This window comes from Schistocerca americana, chromosome 2, assembly GCF_021461395.2.
Source record: "Schistocerca americana isolate TAMUIC-IGC-003095 chromosome 2, iqSchAmer2.1, whole genome shotgun sequence".
NCBI lineage: Eukaryota > Metazoa > Arthropoda > Insecta > Orthoptera > Acrididae > Schistocerca > Schistocerca americana.
In genome coordinates, this window is record NC_060120.1 from 351,743,529 (window position 1) to 351,761,368 (window position 17,840).

At 48.1% G+C, this 17,840-nt stretch overlaps 6 non-coding genes across 6 annotated transcripts; 3 read left to right on the plus strand and 3 right to left on the minus strand.

Annotated features, from left to right (window-relative positions):
- Positions 1-803: 803 nt before the first annotated feature.
- Trnav-uac lies at positions 804-876 on the minus strand. Its single transcript has one exon. It is a non-coding gene; the product is annotated as a tRNA-Val (tRNA).
- Positions 877-1,111: 235 nt separating this feature from the next.
- Trnap-cgg lies at positions 1,112-1,183 on the plus strand. The gene has a single exon. It is a non-coding gene; the product is annotated as a tRNA-Pro (tRNA).
- Positions 1,184-8,815: 7,632 nt separating this feature from the next.
- Trnav-uac lies at positions 8,816-8,888 on the minus strand. Its single transcript has one exon. It is a non-coding gene; the product is annotated as a tRNA-Val (tRNA).
- A 235-nt stretch (positions 8,889-9,123) lies between these two features.
- On the plus strand, positions 9,124-9,195 carry Trnap-cgg. Its single transcript has one exon. It is a non-coding gene; the product is annotated as a tRNA-Pro (tRNA).
- A 7,721-nt stretch (positions 9,196-16,916) lies between these two features.
- On the minus strand, positions 16,917-16,989 carry Trnav-uac. Its single transcript has one exon. It is a non-coding gene; the product is annotated as a tRNA-Val (tRNA).
- A 235-nt stretch (positions 16,990-17,224) lies between these two features.
- Trnap-cgg lies at positions 17,225-17,296 on the plus strand. The gene has a single exon. It is a non-coding gene; the product is annotated as a tRNA-Pro (tRNA).
- The last annotated feature ends 544 nt before the right edge of the window (positions 17,297-17,840 follow it).

Consider the following 17,840-nt stretch of genomic DNA (forward strand, 5'->3'; position numbering starts at 1 on the left):
ACAAGAAAAAGTGGCCGAGCACTCGCAAGAAGTAAGAAAAATGAGGACTTGGCATCAAAAACATAAAAAAGTACATACAATAAAAAAAGTAAAAAAAAAAGTTGGTAGAAGGATGGACTCATAAAAAAAAAAAAAAAAAAAAAAGGGGTATGATTCCTGCTTTGGGTGCAGGAGGTCCCGGGTTCAAATCCCGGACGAGCCCTGCCATTTTGACCGTGCTGAAGCGTAGGTGGAACTCAGCCCCGGTTGCAGCTCCTCAATGAAGAGTAGACGCCTGTTATAGCACGTGGATATAACAAGAATGCGGCACCAGTAAAGTACGTAGGTGGAATTCGGTAGAAAGGCAGACTGTAATTTTGCATGCAACGGAAAACAAGGTTGTCTTTGCGGGATATGTGCACCGTGAGTGGAGATTCAGCTTAATTGTGCGACAGTCTACCCTCATCTTACTAGCGACGGCAACAACCAAGGGGTGGCATGTAAGATTGAGCGTGGCTAAGAGTTTCTCATTATTAGTTAGCATCACACTTTGACAGAGCTGTGACAAGGCGAGTAGGGTGAGCTCAGGAAAGCCAGTAGCAAGCGCACTTGAAGTAGCCCTGAAGAACCGGATTATAAATTTTGCCAGCCATAATGGAGCTAGGGGCGTTCTCAGTTACCAAATACCGGTGCAATAAGAGAGCTACAGTATTTGACAGTAAAATGACGCCTAATCCGTCTAGCATACAACATTGCTTGTCTCTGCATACGCGGACGTGAGGTCATCTCGGAAATGAAATCCGAAATATAGATTAAAATTGTTGTGTTCCCGCCCGGGATCGAACCGGGGACCTTCTGCGTGTAAAGCAGACGTGATAACCGCTACACCACGGAAACGACGGTTCTTTTCATGTACCACCCGGAGACTCGTAATAGCAACAGTTTTTCTTCTGTGTTAGCAAGGGCATCGGCTACGAGCTCCCTCCGATTCGTGAAGTTCCTGCAGTAAAAGACGTCGATGAAAACAATCCAACCGCGACAGACAGGGAGAACGCTGGCTGAGCTGCAGCCCTACATGGTGAGACCATCAAAGGTGGCGTCATTCACATGCAGTGCGTTTTCGGAACGAATAGGCTCGTTGGTCTAGGGGTATGATTCCTGCTTCGGGTGCAGGAGGTCCCGGGTTCAAATCCCGGACGAGCCCTTGGGTTTTGTACAACGGTGTGGTAACAAATCGCGTGGCGGTGGCTGTTCCGCGCATTTCCAGGCCTCCAAGTCAGCGCTAAAATCCGACAACCAGTTCTGAAACCGTTTCATGTTTCATTTGAGCCATGTGCACCCTGCTGATGGAACGTTTGAAGTTGATTTAAATGGTCACAGTAGAGATCGTAGCAAGTGTCTTGCTGAGTGCGACGAAAACGGGTTTCCGCCCGCAATCGAGCCGGGGACCTTCTGCGTGTTCGGCACGGCGCCTGGGCTCGGCGGCAGCTGCTGCTCTTTCCTTCCTTACGAGATACCGTCGATTCGCGCAGTCGTTATTGCAAAAGATGTCACCAAAGGCAATCGCTTCGTTAGCGGCACTTCGCCTGGGCTCCGCGGCAGCTCTACATGGAGGCACCAGCAGCCCAGCCAGGCCGCCGCCGGCACCGGTGCGCCACAGCGCAAGGAGCCGGCGGCCGCCCTGCAATGCCCCTGTCGTTGCATATTCCACCCGCCCCATATCCTCTCCATGTCTGACTCACTACCCCAAATGACACTGCAGTCGACGTGCTTATTACTATCGCTTTTGGAAGAACCAAGGCGCAGTATTCTAGTGTCGAACCGGTACTGCAAATTGGGATTAAGCAATAATTTATTGTGTGGTCGAGCGACAGCCTCGGCTCGCTCCTCCTACATGATCGCTTCTTGTGCGGAATAATTCCTAGCTCGCCGATGGCTTCAGAGTTGGTCTTCTCGAAGTTTTGCTTTCGCACTGCATTCCGCAATCTTTTCGTTATGAGTTGTGTGCTACGGTTTCCCGACTTTCTTGTGTTTAGTGTGTTTGGCTTCTCTTAACCCTTAGCCACCGCTTGCCGAAATTTCCACACTATCATCTGTCGATCTGCAGAGCTCGATGAAGGCATCGCGGCCGTTCCTGAGCTCGTGGAACGGTCGAATCTGTAGTTGTTTCCAGATCTCTCCCACACAACGGCCTCCCAGAAGCTTGGATTACAGAAGTACGCCACTACTCCCAGCCGGAGATTCACGATTGAAAGCAGAATGACATGAGCTACACGCAGCTCCGATTTTTTTTTTTTTTTTGTGTCTGACCTACTTTGAAAGACTTTGTAGTCGATTTACTTACTACTATCGCTGTTGGAAACCAGGTGATAACCGCACAGTATTTTAGAGACGATCAGGTAATGAAAATTTAGAATAAGTAAAACAGTATCAAAAGAAGTTGTGTGGTGGAGCAGCACATGCAATTCACGCTTCCTAGATAATCGTTACTGCATAGAATAATTCTTTTGTCTGCGGCGTCTTCAGTATCCGTCTTCTGGAAATTTTGCTTGCAGTATATTTTGCAATCTTTTCGTTATGAGTTGGTGCTTGGTTTCCCGATGTTCTTTTGTTTAGTGCATTCGCCTCCTCTTAACCCTGAGAAACCACATACCGAAACTGAGGCACTGCCGGCTGTTCATAAGCAGTGCTCGATGAAGTTATTTCGCTTTTTATTCGTTGCCTTTAATATTCTTCTCAACAGTGGTGAGTGCTGCCTGCAGAAAGCGTTTATCTTGCGAATTCGCGTGAAAGTTTGTGTTCCCTGTGAGGCCCACTACTTGGGATTAACTTGACTGCTCCAGCCAGGTGGCTCGTTGGTCTAGGGGTCGTAGTCGGCTCTCAGCCGTGGCAGCGTGCGGACGGCCCCGCGCGCCGGCCAGTGCTCCGCTGCAGGCGTTGTTTACTTCCGCGTCGTAGCTTTCAGGCTTGCGTCCGTCCACTGTGAACAACATGTCGAGCGCTTACCGCCGTGCGACCCTTAAAGTTTCCTTCCCAGCTGAACATGCGCGACCTCGTGCACATGAAGTTGAAACGTTCATACGTGAAGAAGTTCGTTTAGATCCTAACCACGTTATCGGAATCCATTTCTCGATCACGAGTAGTGTCGTTCATATTAAAATGACAAACACCGAGGTGTGTGAAGATGTTATTCGCCGCCATGCCAATGGACTTAAGTTCAAATACTCTGATGGTCACGTCGGAGCTGTAACACTTGAACTCGCAGAGTACGGTCAACGCACGATTAGGGTGTTTGAACTACCTTTTGAAGTGCCGAAGGACGAAGTTGTCTCTGCGTTACAACCATACGGTAACGTCATCGGTTACGTAGAGGAAAAATGGCAAACCTTCACGACCTACCATGTCCTTAATGGTGTGCGTCAGGTCAAAATTGAACTGAAAAAGCATATACCATCATACCTGACCATTGGCGGGGTGCGAGCCATTGTCATGTACGACGGCCAACCCCGAACATGTGCGGGTTGTGGACAAGAAGGCCACGTCAGATCCGCCTGCATGCGACGCCGCCTGATCCAGACGCCGGTCGGCGAGGAAGCGTCCCCAGCGGTGATGACTCAGATCCCTGTCACATACGCCAAGGTTGCCCAGGAAGGTAGCACCTCTACACAGAGTCTTCCTGCTCCGTTGACGTCGTCTGATCAGGTAGATGCAACCGCTCCTGAGATTCCTTCTGAGGTGCCCCAGACGCCAGATCCTAACCTGCCGAATCATCGCAGCACTGTGACTGAAAATGCTACTGAGATGGACGTTGATCCGGGAGTGGTACCTACTTCTGCTTTCCTTCAGACTGGTCCGGAGTCAGACGAAAGCCACCCGCCATCGGACTCTGAACGACTTGTTCGAAAACAAGGGTCGACACGCAAGAGAAAGAAACGTAGCCGTACACCCCCTGATGAATCCATTCTACGGATGGATACCGGGGATGCAGACCCGAAGATGGACGACAAACCGATCTCTGATGACCGAAAGGCTGATGCGACAGACCCGCCACAGGCGACCACTGGCAACGAACACCCCTCATTACTGACGCCGTCGCCCCCACAGGTCGACGTTGAAGAGAGCCTATCCGATGAGACGAAAACTACGTCTCTTCTCCACGTGGATGCCGTGCACAGCCGATGCCCTACCGCAGCATCAGTCTCCTGGGCAGACGACGTGGAGATCGAAGGGACTTGGGTGGATGCTGCTGATGATGGGGCACCCCCATCAGTTGCGCCCGCGCCCGCAAACTCTCCACAATAGCAGCCTCTTCAGCGGACCGGCAAGATCGACGACCTCTCGCTCCTGAAGCAGAAGCCCTGCCTGTGCCTGTGGGACTCCAACACCAGCATTATCGTGTCGCAACGATTAACCTCGCGACCATTCGTGCGCCCCACAAATTAGCGCTGCTCCGCGATATGATTTATGATGCGGACATAGATATTGCGCTTTTTCAGGAAGTGCATGTCGCCGATTTTTCACCACCACATGGCTTCACGGTGCATCTTTCTCCCGCTTCGGACACCGGTAGTGGTGTTGCCATCATCTTACGCGAAGGTCTTCCTGCCGAAGATGTCCTATACCTCCCCAGCGGCAGAGGTATGGCCCTTACTCTCTTTGGTGTACGCATCATCAATATTTATGCGCCGTCGGGCTCCAGCTACCGTCGTGAACGCAATGCCTTCTTCGCGAATGAAGTCACACCCCTTTTTATGGGACCACACGATGACTGGATCATGGGTGGAGACTTCAACTGCACCCAGCGACCTCAGGATCAATTGCCGCGTCACTCACCATGCGCAGCTCTGGAAACAGTCGTCACGCGGCTACAATTTGTCGACACGTGGAGACATGTTCACGGTGATCTTTTGGGCTTTACGTACCACACTGCGCACTCATCTAGCCGACTGGATCGCATCTACATCTCGCGATCCCTAATTCAACACACTCGACAGGCTGAAATCTGGCCTGTTGCTTTCTCAGACCATGAGGCTTACTTCTGTGATGTTGTTCTCACAAGACAGGCAGTATGGCACGGACGTGGTTTATGGAAACTGAACACGGCACTTCTTAATTCACCTGACTGTCGACTTCTAATAGAAGACACTTGGATCACATGTAATAGACGCCGACCCACGTATCCGTCTACCATATCCTGGTGGATCCAGTGTGCAAAACCTGCTCTTCGAAAAACTTTAATCCGGTATGGCAAAGATGTTGTCGCCTGGAGGAAGAGCACTATGGACTTTTACTACAGGGTCCTACGAGAATGCTCCACGATGCCAGCCTCCCCTGAGCGCCATACAAGGATGAACCAAGCTAAGGCCCAAATCTCCAATCTCATGCGACGGCATTTGGAAGGGGCGATAGTACGATCTCGTACTGATGATCGCATGCCTCATGAACATCCGTCGATGTACCATATCATCCAAGAACGACAAAATCGACGCCGAAAATTGATTCACGTCCTAACGGATCAAGAAGGGCGTCGCTACGTAACCCAATCTGCCATAGGGAATGTGCTTCACGCCCACTACCGGCAGCTCTACGCCGCAGTTCCACATTCCCCAGAGTTGATCGAGGAAGTCTCACAGCTCAACTTCGGTGGTATCCCAGGAGATGCGGCGATTGAATTGATGTCGGAGGTGACTGATGAGGAAGTCCGCGATGCGATCCGGGCAGGAACCATCAATCGCTCCCCGGGCCCCGACGGTCTTCCCCTCGAATTTTATCGCACCTTCCGTGATTTGTTAGAGTCCACCTTCACCTCCATCTGTCGGGAACTGATGTCTCCGGAAGTACCTGTGCCGGACGCTTTCATGGAAGGAATTATTATTCCTGTACATAAACCGCACGGTGGCAACAATATCAGTGATTATCGGCCCCTCACCCTCCTTAACAGTGATATGAAAATCTTCACTCGCCTTTTGGCAGCACGACTTAAAAACGTTGCCCGATATGTTGTGTCGCCAGACCAAGCCTCTTTGGGAGGCGACAACAATATTCGCACGGCTTTATGCCGCTACAGGGATATGATCGCCGTTACCCAGGCACAACGCCTCTCTGGGGCACTTGCGTCTTTGGACTTCAGTCAAGCTTTTGATAGGGTTGACCATTCTTTCCTTACGGCCGTTCTCCACCATATGGGTTTCCCGGTCGCCGTTATCACGGTAGTGATGCGCCTTCTGCGGGGTGCCTCATCCAGGATTATGTACAATGGCAGACTCACTCCACCGATAATAATAGGTCGATCCGTACGTCAAGGTTGCCCTCTATCAGCAATTTTGTACGCCTTTTGCTTGGAATCCTTGCTATGTGGACTAAGACAACGTTTGGTAGGGTTGTCCATAGATCGCTTCCGATTCTGTTGCACGGCCTATGCTGACGATGTCGTCATCTGTTTACGTAATGCCGACGAAGTTCGAGCTGTTTTGACGTGGGTAGCGACTTATGGTGAGGCGTCGGGTAGCTCTTTAAACGTACGTAAGTCACAAGTTATGTTCATTGGCACGGGACTTCCCGTGGAGTGCGTTACACCTCTCACCACCGTTGATACCATTCGTTGTTTGGGAATAGATTTTTCATCTGATCTCCGGCGTTCAGCCACCATCAACTGCCGACGCCTCCTTTTAATGATCAGAGCAGGTCTTATGGACCATCGCCTTCGATCCCTAGATATTCTCCAACGAGCTCGATATGTCAATACATATATCGCATCCCGAGTTCCCCATGTAGCGCAAGTTCTACCTTTCCCGCTTACTGTGGCACGTCGCATGTTGGCAGCGATGGCATCTTTCGTCAGCTCTGGGATGTTGTTCAAAGTTAACTATGCGACCCTTACTCTTCCCCGTGAACGAGGTGGGATAGGTCTGTTTCACGTGCCGGATAGAGCTCGCGCCCTATTTGTCAGCTCCCAGATGACGGTATGGACACGTTGCCCAACGAGCCTCACTGGTCTCCTCCTGTCGGCATACTCGCCGGTCTCACTGTCAGCCCCAGTGATGATCTCGGATGTTCCGGCCCAGTTCCATTATATACGGTACTTCTTTCTGGAACTCAGTTATCTACGCCTCACCTTACCAAGACAGCTTTTACTCAAGACAAAGGCAGTATACAATGTCCTCCAATTAGGTCGTCCACCCAACCCGATTGAACTAAAGTTCCCACAGGTTGACTGGCGTCATGTATGGCGCGCGGTGTTCGCCTGTTACCTTGACACGAATGTTCAATCTGTCTGGTACATAACTGTCAATGGTAAGCAAATCAACCAATTTCGCCTTCATCGTATCCACCTCGCCCAATCACCTCTATGCTCCACGTGTGGAGTGCCAGACAATGATGAACATCGGTTTGTTTGCGGACCGGCGGCGGAGGTTTGGCACTTGGTTCGACGTATTGTGGCTTTTCTAACGCGGGACATTCCGGATCGGATTACTCCCCTTTCATTATTATTTCCGGAACGTGACTATTTTCCTCGGACAAAGACCAATGCTGTGAATTGGATTCGCGGACATGCCATTCACTACTTATTTGGACAAACTGTAGACTCTGTACTCGATTTTTGGACATACCTCAATGACCGTCATTATGTCGTTGTCCGTCACCCAAAATACAGACAATTTTTCTCGAACTTCCTTGGGAGTGCTTTCCACGAGCCGCCTTGCAGCTGGAATGTGTTAAGCCAAGAGAGGAGAAGGTTTCCTGTTTGAACCAATGAACATTTCTGAACAATTGAACGGAACACATAAATTTCGAGAAGACGTGACTCAACATATTACCAGCGGGGCGCAGAAGGCCTCTGATCAATTACACAAAAAAAAAAAAAAAATAAATAAATAAATAAATAAAATAAAATAAAATAAATAAATGAATATAAAACAAAAAAATATTAAAATAAACTTCAGAAAAAGGTAGATTTTGTTTTGTTTGTAAGGATAGCCCTAACCTTGATTTCCCATATTTCCCCTGGTATATAGGCAGCTCTCTGGGGTAGGTTTAGTCAGGAGCCAACGCCTGAAGTGGACCAGATTAATTTTTTTTTTTTTTTTATTTTTTTTTTTTTTTTTTTTTTTTTTTATAGGATGAAAAGTGGCGGTGGCACTTGTTTTTAAAAAAAAAAAAAAAAAAAAAAAAAAAAGGGGGTATGATTCCTGCTTTGGGTGCAGGAGGTCCCGGGTTCAAATCCCGGACGAGCCCTGCCATTTTGACCGTGCTGAAGCGTAGGTGGAACTCAGCCCCGGTTGCAGCTCCTCAATGAAGAGTAGACGCCTGTTATAGCACGTGGATATAACAAGAATGCGGCACCAGTAAAGTACGTAGGTGGAATTCAGTAGAAAGGCAGACGGTAATTTTGCATGCAACGGAAAACAAGGTTGTCTTTGCGGGATATGTGCACCGTGAGTGGAGATTCAGCTTAATTGTGCGACAGTCTACCCTCATCTTACTAGCGACGGCAACAACCAAGGGGTGGCATGTAAGATTGAGCGTGGCTAAGAGTTTCTCATTATTAGTTAGCATCACACTTTGACAGAGCTGTGACAAGGCGAGTAGGGTGAGCTCAGGAAAGCCAGTAGCAAGCGCACTTGAAGTAGCCCTGAAGAACCGGATTATAAATTTTGCCAGCCATAATGGAGCTAGGGGCGTTCTCAGTTACCAAATACCGGTGCAATAAGAGAGCTACAGTATTTGACAGTAAAATGACGCCCAATCCGTCTAGCATACAACATTGCTTGTCTCTGCATACGCGGACGTGAGGTCATCTCGGAAATGAAATCCGAAATATAGATTAAAATTGTTGTGTTCCCGCCCGGGATCGAACCGGGGACCTTCTGCGTGTAAAGCAGACGTGATAACCGCTACACCACGGAAACGACGGTTCTTTTCATGTACCACCCGGAGACTCGTAATAGCAACAGTTTTTCTTCTGTGTTAGCAAGGGCATCGGCTACGAGCTCCCTCCGATTCGTGAAGTTCCTGCAGTAAAAGACGTCGATGAAAACAATCCAACCGCGACAGACAGGGAGAACGCTGGCTGAGCTGCAGCCCTACATGGTGAGACCATCAAAGGTGGCGTCATTCACATGCAGTGCGTTTTCGGAACGAATAGGCTCGTTGGTCTACGGGTATGATTCCTGCTTCGGGTGCAGGAGGTCCCGGGTTCAAATCCCGGACGAGCCCTTGCGTTTTGTACAACGGTGTGGTAACAAATTGCATGGCGGTGGCTGTTCCGCGCATTTCCAGGCCTCCAAGTCAGCGCTAAAATCCGACAACCAGTTCTGAAACCGTTTCATGTTTCATTTGAGCCATGTGCACCCTGCTGATGGAACGTTTGAAGTTGATTTAAATGGTCACAGTAGAGATCGTAGCAAGTGTCTTGCTGAGTGCGACGAAAACGGGTTTCCGCCCGCAATCGAGCCGGGGACCTTCTGCGTGTTCGGCACGGCGCCTGGGCTCGGCGGCAGCTGCTGCTCTTTCCTTCCTTACGAGATACCGTCGATTCGCGCAGTCGTTATTGCAAAAGATGTCACCAAAGGCAATCGCTTCGTTAGCGGCACTTTGCCTGGGCTCCGCGGCAGCTCTACATGGAGGCACCAGCAGCCCAGCCAGGCCGCCGCCGGCACCGGTGCGCCACAGCGCAACGAGCCGGCGGCCGCCCTGCAATGCCCCTGTCGTTGCATATTCCACCCGCCCCATATCCTCTCCATGTCTGACTCACTACCCCAAATGACACTGCAGTCGACGTGCTTATTACTATCGCTTTTGGAAGAACCAAGGCGCAGTATTCTAGTGTCGAACCGGTACTGCAAATTGGGATTAAGCAAAAATTTATTGTGTGGTCGAGCGACAGCCTCGGCTCGCTCCTCCTACATGATCGCTTCTTGTGCGGAATAATTCCTAGCTCGCCGATGGCTTCAGAGTTGGTCTTCTCGAAGTTTTGCTTTCGCACTGCATTCCGCAATCTTTTCGTTATGAGTTGTGTGCTTCGGTTTCCCGACTTTCTTGTGTTTAGTGTGTTTGGCTTCTCTTAACCCTTAGCCACCGCTTGCCGAAATTTCCACACTATCATCTGTCGATCTGCAGAGCTCGATGAAGGCATCGCGGCCGTTCCTGAGCTCGTGGAACGGTCGAATCTGTAGTTGTTTCCAGATCTCTCCCACACAACGGCCTCCCAGAAGCTTGGATTACAGAAGTACGCCACTACTCCCAGCCGGAGATTCACGATTGAAAGCAGAATGACATGAGCTACACGCAGCTCCGATTTTTTTTTTTTTTGTGTCTGACCTACTTTGAAAGACTTTGTAGTCGATTTACTTACTACTATCGCTGTTGGAAACCAGGTGATAACCGCACAGTATTTTAGAGACGATCAGGTAATGAAAATTTAGAATAAGTAAAACAGTATCAAAAGAAGTTGTGTGGTGGAGCAGCACATGCAATTCACGCTTCCTAGATAATCGTTACTGCATAGAATAATTCTTTTGTCTGCGGCGTCTTCAGTATCCGTCTTCTGGAAATTTTGCTTGCAGTATATTTTGCAATCTTTTCGTTATGAGTTGGTGCTTGGTTTCCCGATGTTCTTTTGTTTAGTGCATTCGCCTCCTCTTAACCCTGAGAAACCACATACCGAAACTGAGGCACTGCCGGCTGTTCATAAGCAGTGCTCGATGAAGTTATTTCGCTTTTTATTCGTTGCCTTTAATATTCTTCTCAACAGTGGTGAGTGCTGCCTGCAGAAAGCGTTTATCTTGCGAATTCGCGTGAAAGTTTGTGTTCCCTGTGAGGCCCACTACTTGGGATTAACTTGACTGCTCCAGCCAGGTGGCTCGTTGGTCTAGGGGCAGTCTCGCCGCGTCAGCCGTGCTGTGCGGACGTGTGCTGAGTTTCGTGCGCCGCGGTCTGCTGTGCTTCGGCGTGGTAAGTCGCAGTGCTTCTTGCATCGTTGCAGAACTTCTACGCATATTGAAATTTGAAATATGAATCCGTGATGGCCCACTTGAACAGACAAGATACTTTGAAATTCTCGTTTGATCGTAATTACGCCCGACCTAAACTACACGAAATCGAAGATTGGTTGGAATACGAAGTGAAAGTTGATTCAGAGGATGTCATTGGAATGCATCTTTCGATAGTGAGCAGCATTGTATTTGTGAAATTGAGGAATGCTAACTTATGTGACAAAATAGTTGAGTCTTGCGGAGGACTTATGAAATTTAAACATTGTGATGGAAACGTAGGCGAAGTCACCGTAACGCATGCAGGGTTTGGAATACGAACTATCAGGATATTCGAACTACCATTCGAAGTACCGGCGGAACAAATAAACGCAGTGATAGCGCCGTACGGTAAAGTTCTCAGCAATGTTGCCGAACGGTGGTCCAACGCGCGCAAATTCCAAGTTCTCAACGGAGTGAGGCAATTAAAGGTCGATTTGCACAAACATGTACCGTCATACATCAGCGTCTGTGGATACCGAGGTATCGTCATATACGACGGCCAGCCGAGGACGTGCGCGGCGTGCAACTCTCCCGGCCACGTCCGCGCGGAGTGTTTACAGCGGCGAGTGGCGCAGCTGCCGGCTGGCGAGGCGCCGCGACCGCCGGCTATGACTGCGCTGCCAGCGACTTACGCTACGGCAGCCCGCGGCCAAGTCCTGACCCCAAGCCCTGATGCGAACACGGAGAACCATCCAACCCGAGAAGAAGCCCAGATTGCCACCACTGACACGACAGAAGCTAGACCACCCGAACCTAAGGAAATCGTGACAGCTGTAACGGTTTCAACACAACAGACACCGAAAGATATTGGGAGCCACAGCAAATTACCCGATTCCTCCGCTGTTGAGAATGACATGCAAGAACCATCCCGGAATGAGCAACCTCATAGTGAACCGATTTCTCTATTGACCCCATCATCCACCAAGAGCACGGTCGACAATTTAGCTCGAAAGACCACCCGCTTAGAAGATTTGAAGAATGCTGAGGAAGACAACATCAGACAGCAGCCGGTGAAACCTAAACGGCAAACACGAAAACAGAGCCCTGAAGAGATCCAAGAACTGGAGAAAAAACTCTCCCGTACCAAAAAAATTCTTAAAACCGATCGAAGCGGAAAGCAAGGCGTGGTAGACATCGGAAAACCAGACATCCCCAACCCGAATGAGGACGTACAGATGAACCTCGCCCCTCCAATTGAAGAACCAATGGACACTGTTGACCGCTGCGGAACTGATACGGGGACAGCATGGTCTGACGACACTGAATGCGCTTAGTTGGACTAGCGAATGACGCAGGCGTATAAAATCGCCACTCTCAATGTAAACCGAATAGTTTCGGACGTAAAGTTACAATCTGTGAAGGACTACTTATATGCCGCCGACATTGACATAGCGATGTTACAAGAGGTAGTTACGACCAAAATAGCGGATGTGTATGGATATGAGGCGATCTTAAACATAGGCAATGTATGTGGAACAGGAATACTGTTCAAACACGGCATACCATGTACAGCAAAAGCATTACTTGAATCTGGACGAGGCATAACTGCACCAATATATGATCTGCTTCTTGTTAATATATATGCTCCCTCTGGATCCAGCGGAAAACGAGCAAGGGGCAACCTGTTCCGGGACGAAATTGTCCCATTAATAACGGATTCTCGACTGCACATAATTTTGGGTGGAGATTTTAACTGCGTATTGCGTCCAGAAGATCAAATCCCGAACTTCAACTTTTGTGAGGAGCTGTTGCTGTTAATTAACGGGCTAGATATGATAGATGCTTGGTGCCACCTTCGCCCGCACACCCGAGGATACACGTACGTATCCAGTACTTCGGCAAGCAGACTAGACAGGCTGTATGTAACGAAAGGTTTTATCCATAATATAACTGACTGTGAAATTTGGCCTCTTAACTTCTCGGATCACTGCGCATTTCATATAACCGCGAAGCATACTAAACAAAAAACATTCCTGGGAAGGGGCGTATGGCAGCTAAACGTGTCACTTTTGGAGGACGCAGTACTGAAACAGGAGGTTCATGCTACATGGCAGCGTTGTCTTCGGATGCAATCCAGATATCCAACACGCATCATGTGGTGGCTACAGTCTGCGAAACCGCAGATAAAAAAATGCATCGCACGATATGGTCGCATGAAAGCGTACTGGCGAAAACGCACCTTGGAGTATCACTTTCTTTGCCTCCGCGAACTATATGATGACCCCATGGGATTAGTAGCAAACAGCTCTAGAATAAAACGCACTAAAGCAAGAATAACGGCGTTGGTACGACAATCACTAGAGGGGAAAAAAGTTCGATCGCGTCCTCCGATTGAACTGACGCAGGAGAATACGTCCGTATATCACGTGATACGGGAAGCCAAGAGAGGTAAACAAAAGTTAATCCACACTCTCAGTGATGAACAGGGGAACGAATACGATCAACAGGTCACAGTAAAAAACTACGTGGTGCAACATTATACAGATTTTTACTCCGCATCGGCGACTGACGCGACGGCAAGTGAGCCGCTTTTATCCAACATTCAATCCACGGTCCATCCAACTGACAACGCCGACCTTGTAGCCCACATAACTGAGGAAGAAGTATGTGCCATAATCAAAGACTCGCCTACAAAGAAATCTGCTGGTTTAGATGGCCTACCCATAGAATTTTATGCTTGTTTTTGGCACATCATAGGACCGGAATTCACCAAAATATGCAATGAATTATTGGGAGACGTGCAGATGCCATCTCAGTTTACCGAAGGAATGATTGTACTGATCCCCAAAAAACCACGTAGCGCTACGCTGAAGGATTTTCGACCACTAACACTCCTCAATTCCGACTATAAAATCTTCACCCGACTCATAAACTGTAGACTGAAGATGGTACTGCCGAAAGTACTTGGCCCTTATCAAATGAGTGCTGTCCCAGGGAGATCAATGTCGAATGCATTATGTGAATATAGAGACATAATATATTTGTCGTGGCTATGCAAATGCAATGTTGGTCTCATGTTTTTAGACTTCGATAAGGCTTTTGACCGCATCAACCACCACTTTCTACTAACTGTAATGCAACGGATGGGATTCAGTGCTCATTTTATTCAGATCATACGCAAATGTATAGTCGGCACTTCCTCTCGAATCAAAATTAACGGTCAGCTAAGTTCACCAGTCCCGATCAAGCAATCAGTGAGACAAGGATGCCCCCTTTCTATGGCACTATACGCAATCGCCGTAGAACCGTTACTGTTAAACCTGCATCACAGGTTACAAGGTCTACAGGTGTTGGGTACAAAAACCGTGTGTCACGCTTATGCTGATGACGTCAGTGTAGTAGTTAACACGCACTCAGAAATGGAAGTCGTTCAACAAATAATCCACGCTTACGCCACTTCTTCCGGAGCCAAACTCAATGAACAAAAATCTAAAATTTTACCTGTCGGACCCCATACGGAGACCATTCAAAGGACATGGCTACAAAGAACAGAGAAGACGAACCACTTAGGTATGATTCTAATGGCCAACCCCAGAGAGATGACAGTAGCCAACTGGGACCATAAACTACATATATTCAGGGCTACTCTCCGTGAACACAAAACTAGAACGCTCAATCGGATACAGAGAGCTCTATTGATTAACAGCTATGCGCTAAGCAAAATATACCACATCGCAGCAGTGTTACCAGTACCCAAGGATACAGCGCAAAAGCTTTTAGCTGCAGCGTATTGGTTCATATGGAGCGGAAACATCTTTAAAGTCGCCATGCCAACCATAGTGTTAACCCGCGCCGCTGGTGGGTTGGGCGTCAAAGACATCAAGAACCAATGCACTGCCCTATATATGGACCGAATCCGCAAAATACTGCAGTCACCCCATCCGACAATTACGAAAACTTTATTCAACAGGTTAGCCCCAACGAGCAAAAAGGCCCCAGTCGATGTTGGTCGCATCAGCGCTCAACTCGATCACGTCCGGACTTATTACCTGGAAATGAGCTATATTCAAGATACTTCACAGCTGCTTAACACCAGAAGGACCTATTACCACCTCACGAGACACCATAGGCAAAACCCAATTGAAGCGAAATATCCAGCGGTCAACTGGAGTAACGTCTGGAAAAACATTAACAATCCCATCCTCCACTCCAAAGTAGTGTCCACGTGGTATGACATTGTGAACGAGAAGGTCCCCACAGGTGAAAAGTTGCACAATATCAAAATGAAGCAGAGTCCGTACTGCGGTCATTGCCATACTGTAGATACCTTGGCACACATTCTCATCTGCCGCGACCAATACTACATATGGAACTGGACTAGAAAAAAACTCGCAATAATTACTAGAACCACAGACTCTGCTATAACACTTAAAGATGTACTTCAACCAGACTGGCATTTCTTTCCTGCAACAAAGCACAATAGCTATGCTTGGATTATCGGCCAGTTTGCATATTTTGCAGTTACGAATACACATGCGAGTATAGACGAGTATATACAGTATATAATGGAAGAACACTACAACCTTAAAACGAGTCGGAAATACAAAGCTTTGTTTCAAAATTTCTTACTTCACACTTTGCCATAATGAAGCGGTAAATTTTATTTTATTTTATTTTATTTTTGGTTGGTGCACAACACTACAGCGAGTCGATACTAATTGTGCTTCATTATAATTAAGTTGGCATTTATTTATTTACTTATTTTTATAGTACAGCAAGTGAAAGTGCCTCAGGAAAACTAATTTTGCCAGAAGCCGTAACATAAAACAAATCAGAAGTGCTTGATTGATTTCGTGTTCTTCTGTTTCACGGGTATTGGACAGATTGTCACGGCAAGAAGAATTATTCAGTTCCTTTATATATTAAAAAAAAAAAAAAAAATAATGAAAAAAATAAATAAAAAAGTAGGTTAAGTTAGGGTGAAAGTGGCGGTGGCAACAGATTTTTTTTTTTTTTTTTTTTTTTTTTTAGGTTAGATAGGATTTTGGGGGTGATATGGATGATAGGGGCCAACGCCTGAAGTGGAAGAGGTCCAGGAAAAAAAATAACTAAAAAAAGAACAAAAAAAAAAGCGTAGCGTCTTTAAAAAACAAAAAGAGAGATGGATAGAGCAAAAAAAAAAAAAAAAAAAAAAAAAAAAAAAAAAAAAAAAAAAAAAAAAAAAAAAAAAAAAAAAGATGGTAGAGCGCTTGCCCGCGAAAGGCAAAGGTCCCGAGAAAAAAAAAAAAAAAAAAAAAAAAAAAAAAGGGTATGATTCCTGCTTTGGGTGCAGGAGGTCCCGGGTTCAAATCCCGGACGAGCCCTGCCATTTTGACCGTGCTGAAGCGTAGGTGGAACTCAGCCCCGGTTGCAGCTCCTCAATGAAGAGTAGACGCCTGTTATAGCACGTGGATATAACAAGAATGCGGCACCAGTAAAGTACGTAGGTGGAATTCGGTAGAAAGGCAGACGGTAATTTTGCATGCAACGGAAAACAAGGTTGTCTTTGCGGGATATGTGCACCGTGAGTGGAGATTCAGCTTAATTGTGCGACAGTCTACCCTCATCTTACTAGCGACGGCAACAACCAAGGGGTGGCATGTAAGATTGAGCGTGGCTAAGAGTTTCTCATTATTAGTTAGCATCACACTTTGACAGAGCTGTGACAAGGCGAGTAGGGTGAGCTCAGGAAAGCCAGTAGCAAGCGCACTTGAAGTAGCCCTGAAGAACCGGATTATAAATTTTGCCAGCCATAATGGAGCTAGGGGCGTTCTCAGTTACCAAATACCGGTGCAATAAGAGAGCTACAGTATTTGACAGTAAAATGACGCCCTATCCGTCTAGCATACAACATTGCTTGTCTCTGCATACGCGGACGTGAGGTCATCTCGGAAATGAAATCCGAAATATAGATTAAAATTGTTGTGTTCCCGCCCGGGATCGAACCGGGGACCTTCTGCGTGTAAAGCAGACGTGATAACCGCTACACCACGGAAACGACGGTTCTTTTCATGTACCACCCGGAGACTCGTAATAGCAACAGTTTTTCTTCTGTGTTAGCAAGGGCATCGGCTACGAGCTCCCTCCGATTCGTGAAGTTCCTGCAGTAAAAGACGTCGATGAAAACAATCCAACCGCGACAGACAGGGAGAACGCTGGCTGAGCTGCAGCCCTACATGGTGAGACCATCAAAGGTGGCGTCATTCACATGCAGTGCGTTTTCGGAACGAATAGGCTCGTTGGTCTAGGGGTATGATTCCTGCTTCGGGTGCAGGAGGTCCCGGGTTCAAATCCCGGACGAGCCCTTGCGTTTTGTACAACGGTGTGGTAACAAATCGCATGGCGGTGGCTGTTTCGCGCATTTCCAGGCCTCCAAGTCAGCGCTAAAATCCGACAACCAGTTCTGAAACCGTTTCATGTTTCATTTGAGCCATGTGCACCCTGCTGATGGAACGTTTGAAGTTGATTTAAATGGTCACAGTAGAGATCGTAGCAAGTGTCTTGCTGAGTGCGACGAAAACGGGTTTCCGCCCGCAATCGAGCCGGGGACCTTCTGCGTGTTCGGCACGGCGCCTGGGCTCGGCGGCAGCTGCTGCTCTTTCCTTCCTTACGAGATACCGTCGATTCGCGCAGTCGTTATTGCAAAAGATGTCACCAAAGGCAATCGCTTCGTTAGCGGCACTTTGCCTGGGCTCCGCGGCAGCTCTACATGGAGGCACCAGCAGCCCAGCCAGGCCGCCGCCGGCACCGGTGCGCCACAGCGCAACGAGCCGGCGGCCGCCCTGCAATGCCCCTGTCGTTGCATATTCCACCCGCCCCATATCCTCTCCATGTCTGACTCACTACCCC